General features: G+C 40.4%; 1 protein-coding gene and 1 pseudogene across 3 annotated transcripts in view; both read left to right on the top strand.

The window, feature by feature from the left end:
* Nucleotides 1-19,721, top strand: part of Prkg1 (protein kinase cGMP-dependent 1) — a 1,217,686-nt gene that overhangs the window by 837,491 nt on the left and 360,474 nt on the right. The gene's annotated exons all lie outside the window — the stretch shown is intronic.
* Nucleotides 12,271-12,489, top strand: LOC110285296 (ubiquitin-like protein 5 pseudogene; annotated as a pseudogene).

Consider the following 19,721-nt stretch of genomic DNA (forward strand, 5'->3'; position numbering starts at 1 on the left):
TTGATCTGGCTTCCAAGTGCATCTTCTCAAGAGTGATGTGCTTTCTGAGTGTGGGCTTCTTGGAAGAGGACAGGAGGGGTGCAGAGGCAGAACTCAGGTAGACATCAGTATTAACAACTTACACATCAAATGTTGCCTCTGACTGGATTATGGGTGTGTGGGGAAGTGTAATTGCCTGCTAGTTCTTTACCTCTGCGGTGCCTCTCTCAGCATGGAGAGCCAGCAGGTGTTTATAAACGCCTCCTGAAGTTGTCAGTGTTTCCGTACTCATTAGAATTCTTTGTGGCTGTCAGAATTATCCAGCTCTACTGCAGTAGTTGATGTCGATGTTTATTCGGTTACCAGTCTTAAGGCGATCATCTGGTCTCATTTTGAAATAAACAACCTCAGCTGGCCAGATTCATGCCTCACAGCACATTCTATATTTTTGAAATAGTCTCAAAGACAGTACATTGAATAGAGAGTTGTATTTAGATCATAGGAAATCTACTGTCTATGTTTAAAATGGGAGACCCTAAACCCAATGGACATATGAACAATACTAGTTAGACACTCACCTTTTGTGTGTGCACAAATTTTATATATATATATATATATATATATATATATACCAACAATAGTTATAGAAGATAAGATGATTTGATGGGAGAAAGGGGATAGGTTATACAAATGTAGTACTTGGGTAAAATTTTGGACAAAAATTAAAATTTTGAGTTAAACAAAATAGGTCTTCAGTGAAATGTGTCAAAGGTTAAGAAGCCGGGCTTTGGCTTCAGTGGGTATGAGCATGCTCTGCCTTGGCGCAGGACCCAAGTTCAGTTCCTTTCTCCTGGGTCAGATGATTCACAGCCTCCTGTAGCTCCAGCCACAGAGGAATCTGAAGTCCCCAGCCTCTGCTGCCACCTCCACTCGCATGTTCACAGCCTGCTCTCCCACCATATACACCCAATCGAAACAGTGCTACAAATTAAATAAATAAATAAATAAATAAATAAATAAATAAATAAATAAATAAAAGCTGGACTTTAAGGAGCCTCTGTCCTTCACACTCAGCTGGCTCCATTTGATCTTTGTTTACATTTCTGATACCACTGTACATTCTGGAAGCCCACTTAAACCTGCATTTCATTTCCTTATCTAGTGTCCGCTCTTTTCTCCCTTAGGTTGCTTTGTTTCTTGTCTAGCTTTAGCTCTGCTTGTACATCTGCTAATGAACAATGCTCTGTTAGCTTATCACTCGGAAAGGGCTTGACCCAGCACTCAAAAATGTGAAGGATCTGTTTCCTTTTGTCTCCAAACCCCATGGGCTTTTCATTAATCATGGATACAAAGTTGATATCCCACCCCCTAGTTTCCTACTGTGAGCAGCTCACACAGTTTGTCTGCAATGAGGTTTTTGTTTGGTTGTTTTTTCAAGGTATTTTTGTTGTTTTCGTTAGTTTGTTTTTCTGAGACAAGATCTCATTATGCAGTCGGTTCAGCCGTGGAACACACAATCTTCCTGCCTCAGGCTTCCGGTTAAGCATCACTACAACACATGTGACTTTATGTTTTAAAATGAGACATGTCCTATGACTACAAGAACAACTCCACTAGAGACAGCTTTACCATCCGCTGAGTCTGTGCCAAATGAAGTCTGTTTACCTTGCTCTATTTAAAAAAGAGTGTTCTGTGGTGTTGGGGATCAAACCCAAGGTCTTGTGTGTTTTAGGCAAGTGTTCTATCACTGAGCTACATTCATGCCCTATTTCCTATCAGCTCTCTGTCATCAATGAATCCCATTGTCTGTGGCCTCATGTAGTGCACTGAGTTAGCACTGACTTCTCAGATCACCTGGAGATGGAGGCTGGTTGCTATTCTTTTCCAGAGACATTTGCCGTTACTCCAGGCATTGATAGACAAGGTCACATTCTTATATGTCGTCTTATCAAAGTAATGGAGAGTGATGACAGGCCTGGGTCACACAGTATGACCATTTTAGGAAAATGAGCAAACCTCCAAACACTCAAAGTTTGGAACATCCTAAACGAGGCAGTTCCAACCCAGCCCATCTCTTGTGAAACCCTTACTTGCTTATATCACAGTTGCAATGGGAATGGATTTTATCTCAGATTCTTTCCAAAGAATTCTGTTAAAAGATGACCTTACACTCTGGTAAGCAGGTAGAATTTTTGTAGTCCTTTCAGATACAGCATTTCCCAGGAACTTTGAAAGTAGACCATTGGGTCTGTTTACTATAAGCTAACTATCCTAACACTCTGATGTCTGCTCGGGATGTCTACTTCTCCAGCAGCAACATATCAGAAACAATGTTTCTGATATAACACGTCTCTGAATCGTTCCGTATTTTATAGGAGCAAAGTGAAGACACTGGGGTGAAATGTTTGTGTATTCACATCTGCTTAGGAAAAACCTGTGCTGACATCATCTTGATATACCTGTGCTGTGAATCTTGGATATTGTTTTAGTATTCATTCACAAACAGGAAACACTTTCCTGTCACTTCATTCTTTGTAGGGATCATGAAGCTGTTCATCAAGTAAGGCATGTCACTAAGCAACTCCCTCTGTCACCAGAATTATGGGATACAAATGAAAGTTTAATTTTGTTATGGGGGGGGACATTTATACCGAATATCAGATATATGGGTAAATCATAGGTAGGTTATTATTCTCAGAAAAACCCCATAAATAGCTTCAGAAGTTTCCATATATCAGGAATACTTGTATTTCTTCAAATTGTAGTCAGTAACTATCCTTATGGTAAAAACAGAACCCATCTTGAAAATGCTGCTGTGTTACATCTTCAGCAAAACAAACTCGTGGTGAAATTAGTTTGATAGCATGAGTGCTCGACTATGTCTTAACATTCCACAGCCTCTTTTACATTCACCATCAATAATTCACTACTAATACCAATAAAATTGTTTTATCTTACAATAAAGATTTTTTTAAAAATGTCTGTTCCTGTGAAGCAAAAGTGTTATTTTCATTTTGATGAGTAGGTCAAAAGTAAAACTTAAAAACCTGTTGAGTGTCTAATTGGATCTCCAGCTACGTTTTCTTATTCCAATCTTTCCCTTAATGGATTTGCCTTTTATCAGAGGGAAAACACTCTAACTGGCTGAAAATTTTGGTTAGTGTATTAGTGAAGCATCTTCTCAGCTAGGCCTATGCATACATTTAGAATAGCACCAAAGACAGCTAAAGGGTGTAAAAGGACTAGATGTGTCCTCTGTGGCTCTTTCATTTAGATCCATGCTCCTGTGTTTGGGAATGGCTTGGTTTAACTGTGCTAGGAAAAACGTGCCATATTTTAGTCATTACATTCTAACTGAAGCCTGTATGCAAACTTCCATATAGTCTTTTTGTTGTTTTGCGAGTACTTTATTTTAACTGCTTACAAATATATACCTGGCATGGTGTTGCATACCCATAATCTGAAAACTCAGGAGGCGGAGACAGAATTGTTGCTGGTTAGTAGGAGGGCGACATGGTCTATATAATAGGTCCCAGGGTAACCTGAAGTACACAGTGAGACTTTATTTTAAAACAACCGATTGGTTGGTGAGATGGATCAGTAGGTAATAGTGCTCACCGCAAAGCTGGTAACTTGTGTTCAATCTCCAGGCCCCACATGATGGAAGAGGAGAACTGATGGAGTCCTCTGACTTCCATTCATGTCTCTGTGAAACATACTCCCTAAATAAACACTGAAATAAAAAAAGAAAGGATCCAACTAAAAAAAGCCAGGAATGGAGGCTAAGGCTAGACTAATTCCACAATGCTGAGGTTAGCCTGGGCAACAAGATGAGTTTCAGGCAATCCTGGGCTACACAATGAAAACCAATCTCAAAAACAGATGAGCAATTTATATGATAGCTTGGCAGGTTAAGGAGATTGCCTCTGGGCCGGATGAACCGAGAATGGGTCCTAGCATCCACCTGATTGAAAGAGAAAGCCGACTCCTGCAAGCTGTTCTCTGACCTACGCACAAACACACAAATACATATTTTTATAATGAAGAAAAATATATTGGCATGGATCTACACATCTACCACAAGCATTGCTGTCTAAGTAAGCTACTTTATAGAAGTTGTGTAAACGTCTTTCTGGGAAGATACGAATACATTCTTATCCCAGATTGGGTCTGGCAACAGATGAAAGTCAGGAGTCCATCATCGCCTACGTTGACGAACCAAAGTGTTTGGTTTACAAGGGTTGCTTGCAGGAGCACAGGTGGCCCAGATAGCTGCATCTCCATAAAGTCCTGTCCCATCAGGGATGATGACCTCATGCAAGCTGAATCACAGAGCACTCCGCTCCAGTTCCTCTGTGCTTCCTGTGCGCTCCAGTATTGCTCAGTATTGCTTGTAGCTGGTAGGTGTGTGTTCACGTACATGTGTGTGTGTGTGTGTGCAAGTGTGTTGTGTGTGGGGTAGGGGTCCTGTGACTTACTGTATTGTTTTGCTAAAACAGTTAGCATGTCTACGAAGCTGAGGTAATCTCTATCCCCAAATGAAGATGGGTTGATCATATTATACCAAGAAGAAAAAACTCTACTACACCAGGAATATAGAACCTTATATAAAAATCACACGAACATAATATCATCTTTTTCATTAAAACTTGGGCATGATTTTGTTCTTAATAACATGTCACTACCTCAGCAACTTTGCTTGCATTACATTATCTTCTCATTGCAAACTTAGACTCTTTATCTTTGGAAAGAGCTTATAGGACTTTAATTGAAGCAACCACTGACCATCAAGTTGTGTCCATATAAAAGATCATTGATTTGTTTATGTCTATCTTATACATTTATTTAACCACTCCAAATATACAGATTGGCATAATAAATTTTAATCTCCATTTACATTTGAAGTAATAATTTTCTGAGTTATTACTGATATACTATTTGAAAATTAAAAACAAACTTTCATTGAAATTATTAAAGTCACAGAATGGTAGACAGATATTTCTGGACCTCACTTGAAACCATAAAAATAAATGTCAATTATGAATTTAGAGATCTATGAATGTTGGCTGAATTTATGAAAATATTATAATACATCCATAGAATTATTTTGAATCAGTGTAATTACAACTCCTAAGTAGGAACAATAGTTGCTTGAAAGTATTCGGTAGTAGCTAAAGCTTTCTACAGTAGAAAGCTTAAAAGAAATCAAATGGACAAACAATATTTAGCTCCACTAATTGATGGTGAGATTGCTACTTTAGAAACTTCCTCTTGAAGAAGTAACTAATAGATGTGATCATTCCTGCCTGTCAACTATACAAGTATATTAGTTTAAAATATCTTCACTTTTTTTACTCTTTGGTTGGTGGTTTAGTCCCTGGGAGCTCTGTGGGGTGGGAGAGGGAAGGAGAGTCCAGATGATATTGTTGCTCTTTCTTTGGGGTTGCAATCCCATTCAGCTCCTTTAGTCCTTTACCTAACTACTCCATTGGGGTCCCTCGGCTCAGTCTGATGATTGGCTGTGAATACCTGTATCTGTTTTAGTCAGATGCTGGTGGAAACTCTCAGAGGACAGCCATTCTAGATTCCTGTCTGCGAGCACTCCTTGTCATCAGCAATAGTGTCTGGGTTTGGTGTCTGAAGATGGGATGGATCCCTAGGTTGGGAAGTCTCTGGATGGCTTTCCTTCAGTCTCTGGTCATTTTTGTTCCTGCATTTCCTTTAGACAGGAATAATTCTGGGTTAAAAATTTGAGATGGGTAGGTGGCCCCATCCTTCAACTGGGGGTTATATCTATCTACTGGAGGTGGTCTCTTCAAGTTTTATCTCCCTTCTGTTGGGTATTTAGGCTAATGTCATTCCTGTTGGGTCCTGGGAACCTCTCGCTTCCCTGGCATCTGGGACTTTCTAGTGGTACCCCAACCCCCACTGCTACATATTTCTATACATTCTCCTGATCTTCGGTACTTCTCCCCATCTCCTCCCACACCTGTCCTGCCTTCCCCCTCCTCTCTGCCCCCCCCCAGGTCCCTCTCTCCTTCTACCTCCTGAGATTATTTTGTTGCCCCTTCTAAGGATTGAAACACCCACACTTTGGTCTTCCTTCTTGTTAGGCTTCATATAGTCTCTGAGTTATAGCTTCACTCTTTATAATGAGATGGAATTTAAAATTCTTCTTATTGCACATATAAGTGCCATAAAATTCTGCTCAGTTTCTAAGAGCTTGGTGTCAATTCTAACAGTAGGTGACTGAATACTTCTCGTGAGTATTCAGCTGGTCTCTGTGGAAGATTTCCTTTCTGACAGTACAGGTTCATGGAGGTAAGTTTTCCAAATTAGATTAAAGCATAGCATTAGCCCTTATAATTTAGAGTTGTATGATAAAGGCATATAGAAAAGTATAAAGAAAGGTTGCTTAATCCTTTCTAGAGGTTGCAACTGATGAATAGGTTGTAATCAGAGAAGGATAAGATCATAAAAATCATTAAATCATCCAAAATGATAGAGAGGAAAAGTCACTCTAGGTAGAGAAATAGAAAGCACAAGAGAGTAAGGCTATATTTTTTTCCTTTAATTGTGTGTGTGTGTGTTGTGTGGTGGATGTGCCCATGTGTGAATGTGGAGGACAGAGCAGGACAGTGTGCATCTTTCTCTAATTCCTTCCACCTTGTTGACATGGTCTTTTAGCCATTGAACTTGGGATTTACCTGTGTGTGACCCCAGAAGCATGTCTGGCTTTTTAACTTGGGTGCTAAGGATTTGAACTCAGTTCTTCCTGATTTCAGATCAAGCACTGTAACCCACTGAGCCATCTCCCTAGCCCCAGGGTACTTAATGTTTTGGGAGTTTCAAGACCTTTAACATACCTAAATGTTAATGTTATCAAAGGCAAATATAGATAGATGGAGGGAAAGGGGGTAACAGTACTCGAAGGACATTAATTTCCAGGCCAAAGGCCTGAGTTTTCCATAGTAGGTTCTTAAATAGCCACCATGCAAGTTTAACAAGAGAGGGGCAGGACTGGATGCGAGTTTAATAATCATCATGGGACTGTGGAGATGCTGAAGGGAGGGGAGGGAGGAAGGCAGTACAATTGGCTACAGAAGAGATGTTAAGGACATGGTTCTAGGCTAAGGCAGAAAAAAGTAGAAAGACATGAATAGATTTGAGGATTTGATGATTTGAGGACTCAGGCTCTTACATTAGCTGTGCATGGTGAACAAGTTAAATACAGAGACATCAAAATGAAAAAGAAAAGAATATTAAAATTTTCCCAGCTTGAGTGAGTGGTTGGTAGCAGTACAGTCAAAACTGGAAGTCGAGAGATGCAGGAAGATGGGGAACAAGTAGACAGAAGGAGAATTCTAGATTAAGGTGCTTCTGATATCTTAAGAAAACTCTATATGAAATTCATCACAAGGTCCTATTTAAATTGAGAAGTTCTGAGATATATGTTCTATAAGAACAGTAAGAAACAGAAAAAGTAAAGTTTTGTTTCACTTTTATTATGAAATTGTACAGCTTCTATTATGTGTTCCCCTTGACTCCAGGTATAAGTTTCCTTGACTTTAAGGAGCATGGTCTGAATCATAGTCTGTACACTGCAGTGCACAGTGCGTAGCTACCGTGGAAGTGACACTCAGAGAGGGAGAGAATGTCCCACAAGAGGATTAAATGTCTCCTCAGGGCAGTCAGCATGGGTTAGGAAAACTTACAGGTCTTCAAACAAACAGATGAGGAAGACTTGTGCAAGTCTTGCATTTGGATAGAGTCAAGAGAATCCATCATTCTGTGAGAGAGCAACAGTGAAGACTATGATCCCAAGAGATCATGGGACCAGGAGAATGTCACTCCAAATGGGCCCAAGGGGACAGAGAAGTCTGCTAGAGAGTGGCCTGTAAGAAAGCGCCTTGAGTGGAGGAAGAAACAGACGTAAGTGGAAACATAGACAACAACACTTCCGTTATGCCTGTCCAGGTTTGTTTCTTTCCATCTGTAGACGATGAAAACATCTGGCCTGGTGTTCAGAGAGGCATTTCCTCCCCTGTACTTCTTTTATTACCTTCCTAAGGGACAGATCTTTACAACCTCAGAGTATTCTGCCCACTGCTATACTTTGCTTATAGAGTCCTGTTTGTGCCAGCCAAATATAAGAGATGCACATTCAAGAAATTCTGGTTATCATGACCGAGATTTATCACACTTGCATCAATCTGCATAACCACCCTGCATAAAAAAATATAATCTTCCTTGATGATCTGAAGAGTCCAGAGCCCTGTGCTAATACTGATTAGGCTCATAGCACAAGCCCCCTAAGGTGAGACTTGTACTGAGTGTGTCATACATAAAATAAATTCTACATTATAAGGAGTGCATGGAAGGAGGGAGTTTGTTTGGTGAGTGAAACTAGAACATCGGACAAACCTGTTTTCTAATTTAAATGAGCTCAGGGCATTTTCTCATGTTTGTTTTTCCAATGAATAATTTCATCGCCCTATTTATATTTATAATTTTATTGGGTCTTTTTTTCTTTTTATGGACCAATTGTCTTCAAATGCTTTAATCTACCTCTTGCAATCTGACTGTCTATGAATATTCAGCATTTGCATAAGAATTTCATTCTACTATTGACACGTTGTGATCGCGTCTTCCTTAATCTACTTCCTCCTTTGCACGTGAAGATTGATAGCATCTATGCTTGTCACTTTACATGATTAGAAAGACTGCTGCTTCTCCCAGTCTGTGTCTTCAGGAATATTTTCTGCATTTCCCATGTTGTGGGCCACCTGTGTTGGCTCTCTCCGCAGTTATTTGTATTTCTTCAGAGACATTCTTTCACTGATTGCCATTCTTCGAGGCAATGTAGTTTGCAGTAAGCTCACTACTGCAGGTGGGCCACGAGTGTGGTGTGCTTTGAGTCAGCTCAACTTGAAATCCATTGCCTGTCACAGGACTGGTTTTTGTTACTTATTTTTCCCATTCTGTATAACTGCTTGTCTTTTAAAATGGGAGCTGTATTAATTTACGATCGCCTTGTAGCTAGAAAACAACCAGCATCATAAATAATTGTCTATAAGAAAAATGGCAAACGTGCTCAGGAAGAAATGATAAGGAGAGAATTTTGACTCAGATCTCTTCATTAGCTCACCTGACTTATCATTTATTCACCAGGACCTATGTAATAAGACACAGTACAGAACAGAATCTACATGAAACAAACAGCAAAATAATGTGCAATTTATTTAGTCTGACTCAATAATGAAGGGCGAAAGGAAAAACTTCCCTATCTTTAATCGAGATTTGTAATCTTATGAATTCCATGTAAGCATCATTCATATGGACCGCAAACCAGCATGCTACAGAGTGCACTGTGCTAGTAGGGTTATGATGTTAAATATTCTTGATTGCTCTAGAAAAACAACCTAGGTGTCGTATAAAGCATTTTCAGAAGGAAGGAATTAAAGGAAAAGTATGTTGCTTTTTCAACTTTCTGACACGAGACAAAGAACTGTGAAAGTTTATTTCTCCATAGCTAAGGTTATTGCTGTTTTACTTTTCTTCATCCTACTTCCCCTCCCCCACGTCAGCTACCTTAAAAAAAAGTCAATACACCAGTGTTGGGAAAGGCAACTGTGCCAGGACGATGACGGGTTACCCACATGTACTCTAACTCTACATCTTTTGAGGCTTTTGGAAATATCAGTGTTGGCCCAAGTAGGGAATGAGATGTTACACTGCAAATCCTGTGCCATGTGTGAGCTAATTGACACTGTTGGCAGTGCTCACCTGTGCCCTCTTCACACTCAAATGTCTCATAATGATCCTTTTCTGAAGAGATCTTGTCCCCCTGCCCCAATTGTGTTTTCAGAGGTAAATTCTCATGGGACAGTTTTTGGCATCCTATAGCATCCTATACTCTTGTCTCCTCTATACTATTTCTCCTCTGCTACTCTTTCACCTTCTCCACATTCCTCTGAGCATTCTCCTCACAGCATGTCTTCTATTTATTCTTCTTTATGGAGTACTCATCTTCTGGTCTCTAATTTCTGTCTAATTGAAGCATCTTTTCAACTTAAAAAAGTTAAAACCTCTAATTTCTGCCTCTTCATTTCATAGCTCTTGAATTGAGCTGTCAGACTTCTTCAGTCCACTGTATCTTGCCTTCCTTGTGTCTCAGAACATGGTGATATGTGGGCATATTACCAATGCAATCACACATAACTCAGTGCCCAGAAGAGCTTCATGTTCCAAGTTTAATGTTCTGCGATCATCATCCTGAAATAATTAGTAATTTCACATTTTATTTTTTATAATGTTTATTATAACATTGAAACTGAATGTGTGACCCTATTCATATCCAAGACTGATTCTAGGTTTGCCATATCATTGGATGTTGTAAGACCTTGTCACCACCAAGTCACCACCAGTGTCCAGTGTTCATAGACATAGTCTAGGTACCAGGCATGTAGACTCTATGGTAAGGCAATATGGCTGCCATTCAAGTCCTAACCTGGTAGTGCCATGACATGTTAGTAGGAGACTCAAAAAGAAGTTTATCCTGTGGGCGAGTTTCAATGTTATACATTTCCTACATGGGACTAGAGGACACCTGACCTCTCTGCTTCTACCTGGAAGACACAATGTGTAGGCCTAACCTCTGGCAGAGGTGGAGATTTCCACGTGCTCATTATAGTTCAGGAGCTCATAAGACTGAGATCCCTTGATGTGATGGAGCAGTAAGTAGCAAATAAAACTGCTGAGAGGACCATGGAGCAGAGATAGACAGGAAGCAAGGTAAAGCTTTGTATGTTAGTACCTTTAACAGATGTTTTCTTCTGTTTTATATAGGAGACATACATTTCTGTTTTGTGGCACGACATGTAAATTACATAACAAGTGTATTTTGGCTCTTATGCTCTCTGTGTGTCTTATTTCACTCCTGCCTCCTCTCAGCACGCTGTGTTCTGTAAGAGTGGCACTCTTCATGGAGAAGTAGGGAATGTTCCCTAACATCCTAAAGGGAAGCTTATACAGAGCTCAGTCTAAGTTGTGAGTCAGATGGCTGGATTCCAGTCTCAATTCTACTTACTAGATGCTCTGACTTTTGACAGCTTATTCAGCATTATTACTTTTTTTTTTTTTGCTTGAGTTTCTCTCTCTGTTAGAAACTTTGACAGAATACTTATAGAATATTCCAGAATATCCACAGTGCATTTGTAGAATTAAGAGAAAAAAAATCAGCCAAGCACCTCCTGTGATCCTGTGATCCTGTGATCCTGGATGAGTCAGAACCCCTGGGGAGTTGAGCTGCTACTGGAGTGTTGGCTAAGTGGGTTGGGATTCAGAGCAAATGCTCTCCCCCAGGCAGAGAATTCAGGCTTCACCTACCTGTGCATTTTTGAGACCCCCACCTGCCAATACCTGCCACACCCTCTAGCACAGACACACTGATCATGTAATGTTTGTTGTTCTGGGTGTCCTCTGTTGGGTTTCAGTCTATACGTTTCTGATTTCCCTCATTGCAATGGGTATTTCTGGTTGTCAACTTGACTCTATCTGGAATAAACAACAATGCAGAATGGGAGGACTCACCTGTGATCCAGATCTTCAGGCGGGAAGATATAAATTTCTGACCTGGATCTTGGCAGGGAGATCTTGAGGTGTAGTGGCCATGAGAAACTTAGGCCCAGGCAAGGTAGTACAGGCCTTTAATTCCAGGACTCTGAATTCAAGGTCAGCCTATGGCAAAGCAAGTCCCGGGTCTAGCTGTATATACCTTTAATCTTGGCCATACCTTTAATCTGGGCCACACCTTCTGCTAGAGGCCTACATAAGGACATTGGAAGAAGGAAGACCCACTCTTCTTCCACTGTTTGCATCGACTTGCCAGCACATCTGTTGGAACCTCCTTCTACAGAAGTCCAATGAAAACAACCAGCCTCGTGGGACTGAGAAACTACTGGATTCTTGGACTTCCCGTGCACAGCCGACCTTTGTTGGGTTATTTGGACTACACACTGCAAGACTTGCCCTCTGGAAGCTGTGATTTGCTCCTGAAGAAGCAGAAGAAGATGTCACTCACCAGGTTCATGAACTGTCCTAGCAAATGAATCTAACCAAAAGAGGGGCGTAAGGTTTTAGGTCTCAGTCGCTGCACCTGTAGAGAGAGTTTGAAAGTCCCTCAGTCTTTGCATACTAAAAGTTCAATCCCGAAATCCAGTCAGGGTTCATCATTCGAGCTGCAAGTTTTGTGTCATCGATAAGTTTGAGGACATTGGAACTCCAGCCACAATGATTGAGGTGGTTTGCAACAACCATCTAGGAAAGAAAGTTCGAGTTAAGTGCAACAGCGACGACACTGGCAACTTGAAGAAACTGATAGCAGCTCAAACTGGCACCTTCTGGAATAAGATCGTTCTTAAAAAGTGGTACACGATTCTTAAGGACCACGTGTCTCTGGGAGACTATGAAATCTACGATGGGCTGAACCTGGAGCTTTCTTACCAGTAGAGGGCAATTCCTTCCTCTTTCTTGCCCCGCTCTGCCCTGCCTTCTTTTTCCATCCTCATTTGACACTGGTATAGATGGTCATGTTTAATAGTTCACATGAATAAAAAAAAAAGAAAAAAAGAAAAAAATCATAGTGTTAGTAGTTTCATTTTTTATTTAACAAAGGGTCTGTTGCAGGAGTTGGTTCTGTATTTGTTTCAGTGGTTAAATCTGCAAGCAATCTCTATTCTAAAAGTGAAGTTGCTTACTTGAAACTTGTAAGTAGTGCTCACATTAAATAAAATTTATTTTTAATCTATCTATCTTTAAAATATTAATAAAGGTCATTGGATCTTTATGATGAAAATTTCTCCATGTTTTGCATTATTATTTGATAGTTTTCCTATCCTCTTGTTTCTTTGCATAACTAACTGTTAAATTAGTTCATCTTTAATCATATAATACTAAATATACTTCTACCACATCATAAGACATACCTTCCCCACTCCTCTTTCAGCTACTAGACAAAAGTTGGAAAGGCCCTTGGCCAATGCATGCGAAAATATCTGGGTCCGGGATACCTTGTGTTGTGTCCTTAGAGAGATTATTACCAACCTTGCAGTTTTCTCAGCGGAGACTTTTGTTTTAGTCTTGCTTCCATCAATCCTAGTGTTTATGAGACAGGGAAATACTGTTGCCTCTTGGATTCCTCAGCAGACAGCTCTATTTCATTAAAATTACATGGGAAGCCAGTAGTTTTGAAAATAGACGGATGAACGAGAGTGTAAGTAACCCTTAAAGTTGCAGAGTGGACAGCACTGAAACCACATGCAACTGAAATGATGTTTGTATGAATGCATCATCTGGGAACCGGCCTTGTCACTGAGACCAATTGTGGGCTCCCCTGAATGTGGCCAGTAAAATTCATCAAAAAAGCATTGAGATTCCTCAGCCAGCATCTAACTAAGGTTTTTCTGGTACTTTATCCCACTTCTTGACAAGGCATGTGATGCTTTAGCAAACCATAAACTGTGGTAAAAATAAATGCCACTTAAATCATAGGAAACATACGCAGTGAAGTAGAGCTGGGTTCCTTGCCGTTCCCCTAAAAACCATGTATTTGTACGCACAAGCCTCTGTCAGCATACACCAGCTGCTTGTCTTTGAGATAATTATGCAGCTCCTTTGAACATCAATCTCCCCACTGCAAAATTAGTTTAACAATACTTAATTCACATTCCTATGGGAAGAGTTGTGTAAAATGCATTAGATAGTTAAATAATTAGTTCTCACTCCTACTGTGTGCCAGGCACAGTAGAAATCCACAGAATCATGGATTCTGAGGGTAAGGCAGGCATAGAGTTTAGAGATTTCCTTCTCCTAAAGACTAGCCCTTATGAATAGAATTTCTTCACAGTGGTAATTACCATCATAAACATTTTCCCCTTTCACTTAAGACTTCTACTCTGTGGGAGCTTGGTTGATTACAAGAAAACAATATAAAATACTATTATCTTTGTCTTTTCAAGTCATCTCTGTCTTCTAGGATACTAAGTATCAGTTGGAATACATTGTTCTAGGATGCTCATGAGCAGGGGGATCTCTGAAGTTGCTCAAAGTGGCCCAAGACTTTCTGTGATAATCTTAATAGACCAGATAAATTAACTTAGGAAGTATGATTTAAAAGATATCATTTTTAGAAAGTCTTAGTTTTTGCTTTTGTTTGGCCAATTGGTTTGTTGTCGCTGTTGTTGTCTCAAGGGCCAGTTGGCAACATCCCCATCAGATTGGCCTATGGGCAAACCTATGGGGCATTGTCTTGGTTGATGATCAATTTGAGAGGGCCCAGCCCACTGTTATGATGCTAACCCAGGGCAGCTGTCCTGGGTTGTAAAAAGAACCAATTTAAGCAAGTCAGTGAGCAGTGGTCACTTATGGTCTCTGATTTAGTTCCTGCCTCTAGTTGCCTGTGTTAAATTCCTGCCCAAACTTACCAGATGGAATCTAGACTTTCCGGAAGATATAAGTATGTTTACTTAAAAATAATTTTAGATTAGTAAGTTTTGAAACAATTTGTATAAGGAGATCATAGCAGCAAATACATCTTATGTTGTAACTATAGCAACACTGGCTTCTTTTACTTTCGTAAGAACGATACTGCATTGAGCAGTTCAGTGAAGTGCTGCGGACCTGTATGTGTTCTATCTACACATTTAGGTATTGGTAAGGGCCATCATCCAGATCTTATAGCTGCCTCTCCACCACCTTTATTCCTTTCTAAAAATCTATCTCAGTTCACACACTCAGACATACAGACAGACACAGACACACACAGACAGACACAGACACACACAGACACACACACACCAGTCCACTGCCTCTTTCCTTCACTTTTATCTGTAAAACATGGTATCTAGAATAGTCTGGCTTTCCATTTATAGGAGAAAAGGTCGACTTTCCTTTTCAAATGTCATTTCTGAGGCCCTTTTCATGAAAAGAACTAATTAATAAGCCAATTTCCCAGAAATTAATACATCAACACCTCTCGAATACATCAGCACATTTAAGCACATTAATAAGTACATTTGCATTAAAAGTGTGTGACACAGTGGCATATGACAAATGTCAATGGGAGCACTTTAGCCACAGCGATGGAGGTCAGTAGGGAAAACACTTTGGTCTATGGACCTTCCTGTGCCTCAGATCAGATGGCTGAGGCAGCTGTTAATCCACTTGCAGGTGTGAGGCCTGTGCTTTCTGTCATGGTCTTTAAAATCTAACTGTATGGTCAAATGTCATACAATTCTCTGTTCTTCTGCTCCCTTTCTATTTGTGGACACACACACACACACTCTTTCAGAGACCCAGGCGAACCATTCTTACTTTTGTTTCATTCATATCCATTTTACCTTGAATAACCTAAGACATCAGAGTGTCCCCATTCCCCATTTTCTCTTACTATTTAGAACTCCCATGCGTGGCAAGCTGGGAAAGATTTCTTCATTCTTCCAGTCTTTAAGCCACAGGCAGACGGGGACTTAAGTGTTAGTACCCAGCTCCTTGCCTGGAGGTGGAGTGACGTGGACTTTACATTGACCACCCCACCCCAAAGCATAGCAGAAACAACCACCAGTGACCTCAAATGGAAACATATAAGTTACTGTTCTGCAGGGTGTCTTTCTTTCTCCACCAGCAGGTCTTGAGATAGAACCACTCTCAAATTCTGTTCTTGGTTCTGTTTCTGGGACAACACAACAAAAACTGAAACTGTGTGTGGACCTGCATGTGTTCCTTTTTCTGTGAATTTACGCACACACCCTTATACATCACCCTCTGGGGTTATCAGACTATCAAGGATACCAAATCATGAGAGTTTCATCAACCCAATGTGGTTCTTTCTAAACAATGTTTAACTATTTCTGAGTTGTGAGTATTTGCCCATGTCCCACCAACCTGCACCTTTGAACACCTCATCCTCCTGTGCTATGATTCCTCAGTGCAATAGGTCCCATTATTGTGCAAAGTCACCTCCGTCTTTACAAGCTTTTATGTGTGGTTTTATAGTTTATCTTTTAAATCAGTTTGGTTTTCAGAAAAAGCTAAGTGTTTCCAAATGAAAAATGGATTTTTAACAACTCCAACACTTTAATATGACACCCAGTTGCTGTAGTCACTCGCCTGTGACCATTACACATAATAGCATTTGGAAGAGAAATGTCAGAACGATTGCTCCAATTGCAAGAAAATGGCTAGGAAGATTTACTTCCTGGAGTTTTTGTTTGTTTGTTTTGTTTTGTTTTGTTTGTTTTGTTTTGTTTTTCTGTGCTCCTCAAGAAATACAGTTTCCTGCTGGGCAGAGTGGCATATGCCCTCAATCCTGGCACTTGGGAGGACAAGTCAGGGCACTCAAGAGTTCAAGGTCACACTTGGCTCTGTAGGGTTGCTGAGGCTAGCATGCAGTACACGAAGCCCTCTCTCAAACAAACCAACAAAACTTCCTACTTGTAAACATGGAAAAACTGAAGCTAAACTTTCCTAAAATATATTATTTTTCTTTGGGCCTGGTGGCAGCACCGTTTAAGAGGCTTAGGCTGGAGAAGTATGAGTTTGAGGCTAGCCTTAGTTACATAAGTTTGAGGGTAACCTCAGCTATACAAAGAGACCCTATCTTAAACAAACACATAACTCCTTTTGACTAAGAGTCCAGCCCATGGTGTCAGCATGCAGATTATTTTACTTCCTTAAGTGAGCATCTGTCACAATTAGGCAAATTTAGCACAGTAACTGAAGATATAATAATATGAATTTTCAGAAGGGAGCCATCTTTCCATTATTTAGAGAGCATTTAACACTTGGAAATAGACAAGAAACTCTCAAGTCTGATACAGTACCACATGCCTAAAATTCCAGGTCTTGGGAGGTCGAGGTAGGGCGATAAACAATTCAAAGCCAGGAGCTGAAGTCCAACGTTGAGCAGCATGAGACCTTGTCTCAGACAAAACAAGACACAAACAAACAAAAGAGAAGCGTTCTTCTAGAATGTAGGCGGCCTGTCTATAGTAATCGGAGTTCATAGGTTTAGAAGGTATGCAGGCAAAGGCAGTGTGAGCAAATTACTTGTGTCCAACTTGTCTTTCTCAAACAATTCTGAATGAATTTTGGTGGCAATAAATAACAAATGAGGATCTTATACCCTTGGGGTCTGTGGTCATCTCTTTTTATTTTGGATGAGAGATGTAGTTATTCAAGGCCCCTTCTTTATTAGGGCTTCCAACCACCTCGTTTTGTTACTTCCTGGAATGTTCAGTTTCTAATGAAGGTTTGCTCTTCTCATAGTCATTGCCACTTTTCCTTGGGGTAACTGATTAGTGCTACCTATTTGGTGAGATAAGCTTCTGTCCAAGGCGCCACCTCTCACAATGAGTTTGTCTAGGAGAAAGGCCCTGTAGTGAATGCAGACACATCCAATTTCAATTTAACAACAAATAACATACTTCTCTTGCTTATTTAAGGATGGAAAGCATCTTTCTGTCGGCCTGTCTCTTTGTCTTCCTCCCCCCTTTCTTTCCATTCTTGGTACTTGGTATGAAGCCTAGGGCCTAGTACATGCCCAGCAAGCACTCTGACACCAAGCTACTCTCTAGCCCACTCAGTTACTTTTTAAAGAAATAAACCCTTCAGGCAGTATATCCAGCTACTCTACATAAAGGCAGCATTACTGACCTATTTGTAACTCTTCAGTGAGTCCTGGACATTTTTGGTAATTTTTGTCTGTTCCAGTTTGCTTTTCTGCTGCTGTGAGAATACATTCTGACCAACAGAAATGTTGGAGAAGAAAGGGTTCATTTCATCTGACCTGTCTAGTTTTCTGTCAGCTTGTCACAAGTTAGAGTCATCTTAGAGGAGGGAACCTCAGTGGAGAAAGCTTCCTAAGATTGGGCTGGAGGCAAGCCTGTGGGGCAGGGCAATTTCTTAATTAGTGATTGATGTGCAAGAAATCAGCCCATTATGGGTGGACTGGTGGTCCTGGCTCCTGTAAGAGAGTAGGCTATGTAAGTCATGAGGAACAAACCAGTAAGCAGCACCCTCCATGTCCACTGCATCAGCTCTTACCTCCAGGTTTCTGTCTTGTTTGAGGTCCTGTCCTGACTTCCTCAAATGATGAACAGTGATATAGAAGTGTAAGTTTAATAACCCCTTTCCTCCCAATTTGCTTTTGGTCATGGTGTTTCATCCTAGCAACAATAAACCTTCCAGGACTACCTGCCTAGGTATAGTGCCACCCACAGTTGGCTGGGCAGTCTCATGTCAATAATGAGTCAAGACATTATGTTCTCAGCAACAGTTCAATTGAGCCTCCTCCCTTGGGTGACTGTAGACTGAGTCAAGTTGATAGGTGATACTATCTAAGACACTACCCCAATACCCCAGTTGACTTGTACACAGAAAATGGTGGGGATAGAATGAAAACATCAACATATTTCACACTAAATATAAAATTGACCTGGGCATGAGTCACCTTTGCATGGGATTTTTGAACACAACAGAAACTTGAATGCTTACATATATTAATCTTTTATTTGACTAGTTTTATGTTGTTTGTATTGGATGTGTAATTGAGGATGGAAAGGGGTGAGTTGGGGGCTGACTCAAAAGAGTCCCATCTGAGTCACCCTGGGATGAGTGAGAAAAGTTAGTAGCCTCAAGGATCTTTTATCTCATGGAAAATAGACATGAATCACACTTGGATATGTTTAAGTGTGAGAAGTACTAAGCAGAAATATAAAGTGCCGTGACAGCCGGGGGCCAAAAGGAGAGAATTGTCTACAGACACAGAAACTCTTATGAGTCACTTTCTCTGACTCTGTACAAGTTTCTGGAATTCACAACGTTCTCATTGTGAAACTGAGAGCAACTGAGCTATTGGAGTTAAGTGTCCATTGCTATAAGTGCACTCCCCTCAGCAGGAAACAGAGTTCCTGTGTGTAAAATCGGATTATTGGTCTTCTGCACTGACTGTAGAACGTACATCTCCTGTTGCCTTATCAGAAAGTCTCTGAGAGCAACTGATGTTCCTTCTGGATAGCAGTGGACCTGGAGGCTCTGGGTTCTGAAATTTAGTTTAGATCACTCTGTGAGAGACATTTCAAGTCTATGCTGCTTGAATCCCATACAGAGGCACCATGGCAAAGGAATCATAGCCACTGCATCAGGAATCCCAGGTTATAACCTCTACAGTATCAGTGAACATCCTTTACATAAAACACAATAATTGACATTCTTACAATAGGACACTTTTAAGACATTTTTCTTCTGTAAGGATTTTCCCAGCCTTTATCTTTTTCCACCATAAGGAAACAGCCCTTTTACAACTACCACAATGTTTGTTAGATTTGGATTTGTAAAACAGATTTTGTGTGATGTTATACATTTAAATTGTAGTTACGTGTTACAAAGCCCCTTGGCTCTTCTAGTTCTCTTATGGTGTGGAAATTTATTAAGCCACTGTCCACATGAGAACTGAGCTGCAGAAAGATTTAGCAACGTAACTTAGTAACGTTATATTCAGTAGTTAAGCCGGAGCTCAGTTCTTATTAAACTTGACAGCATTTTGCCAGCAAGGCCGGTGTAGATGCTATAAACCTTTGTGAGTGGCACCAAGGCTACTGGAATTGCCTGAGTTTTACCTTGTGAGAACCCTCCTTTCAATAACTGTCTGCTATATTGAAATTGCCAGGCCTGCATTTCTACTC

This window comes from Mus caroli, unplaced genomic scaffold (assembly GCF_978045245.1).
Source record: "Mus caroli unplaced genomic scaffold, Mus_caroli_1 scaffold_20, whole genome shotgun sequence".
NCBI classification, from domain to species: Eukaryota; Metazoa; Chordata; class Mammalia; order Rodentia; family Muridae; genus Mus; species Mus caroli.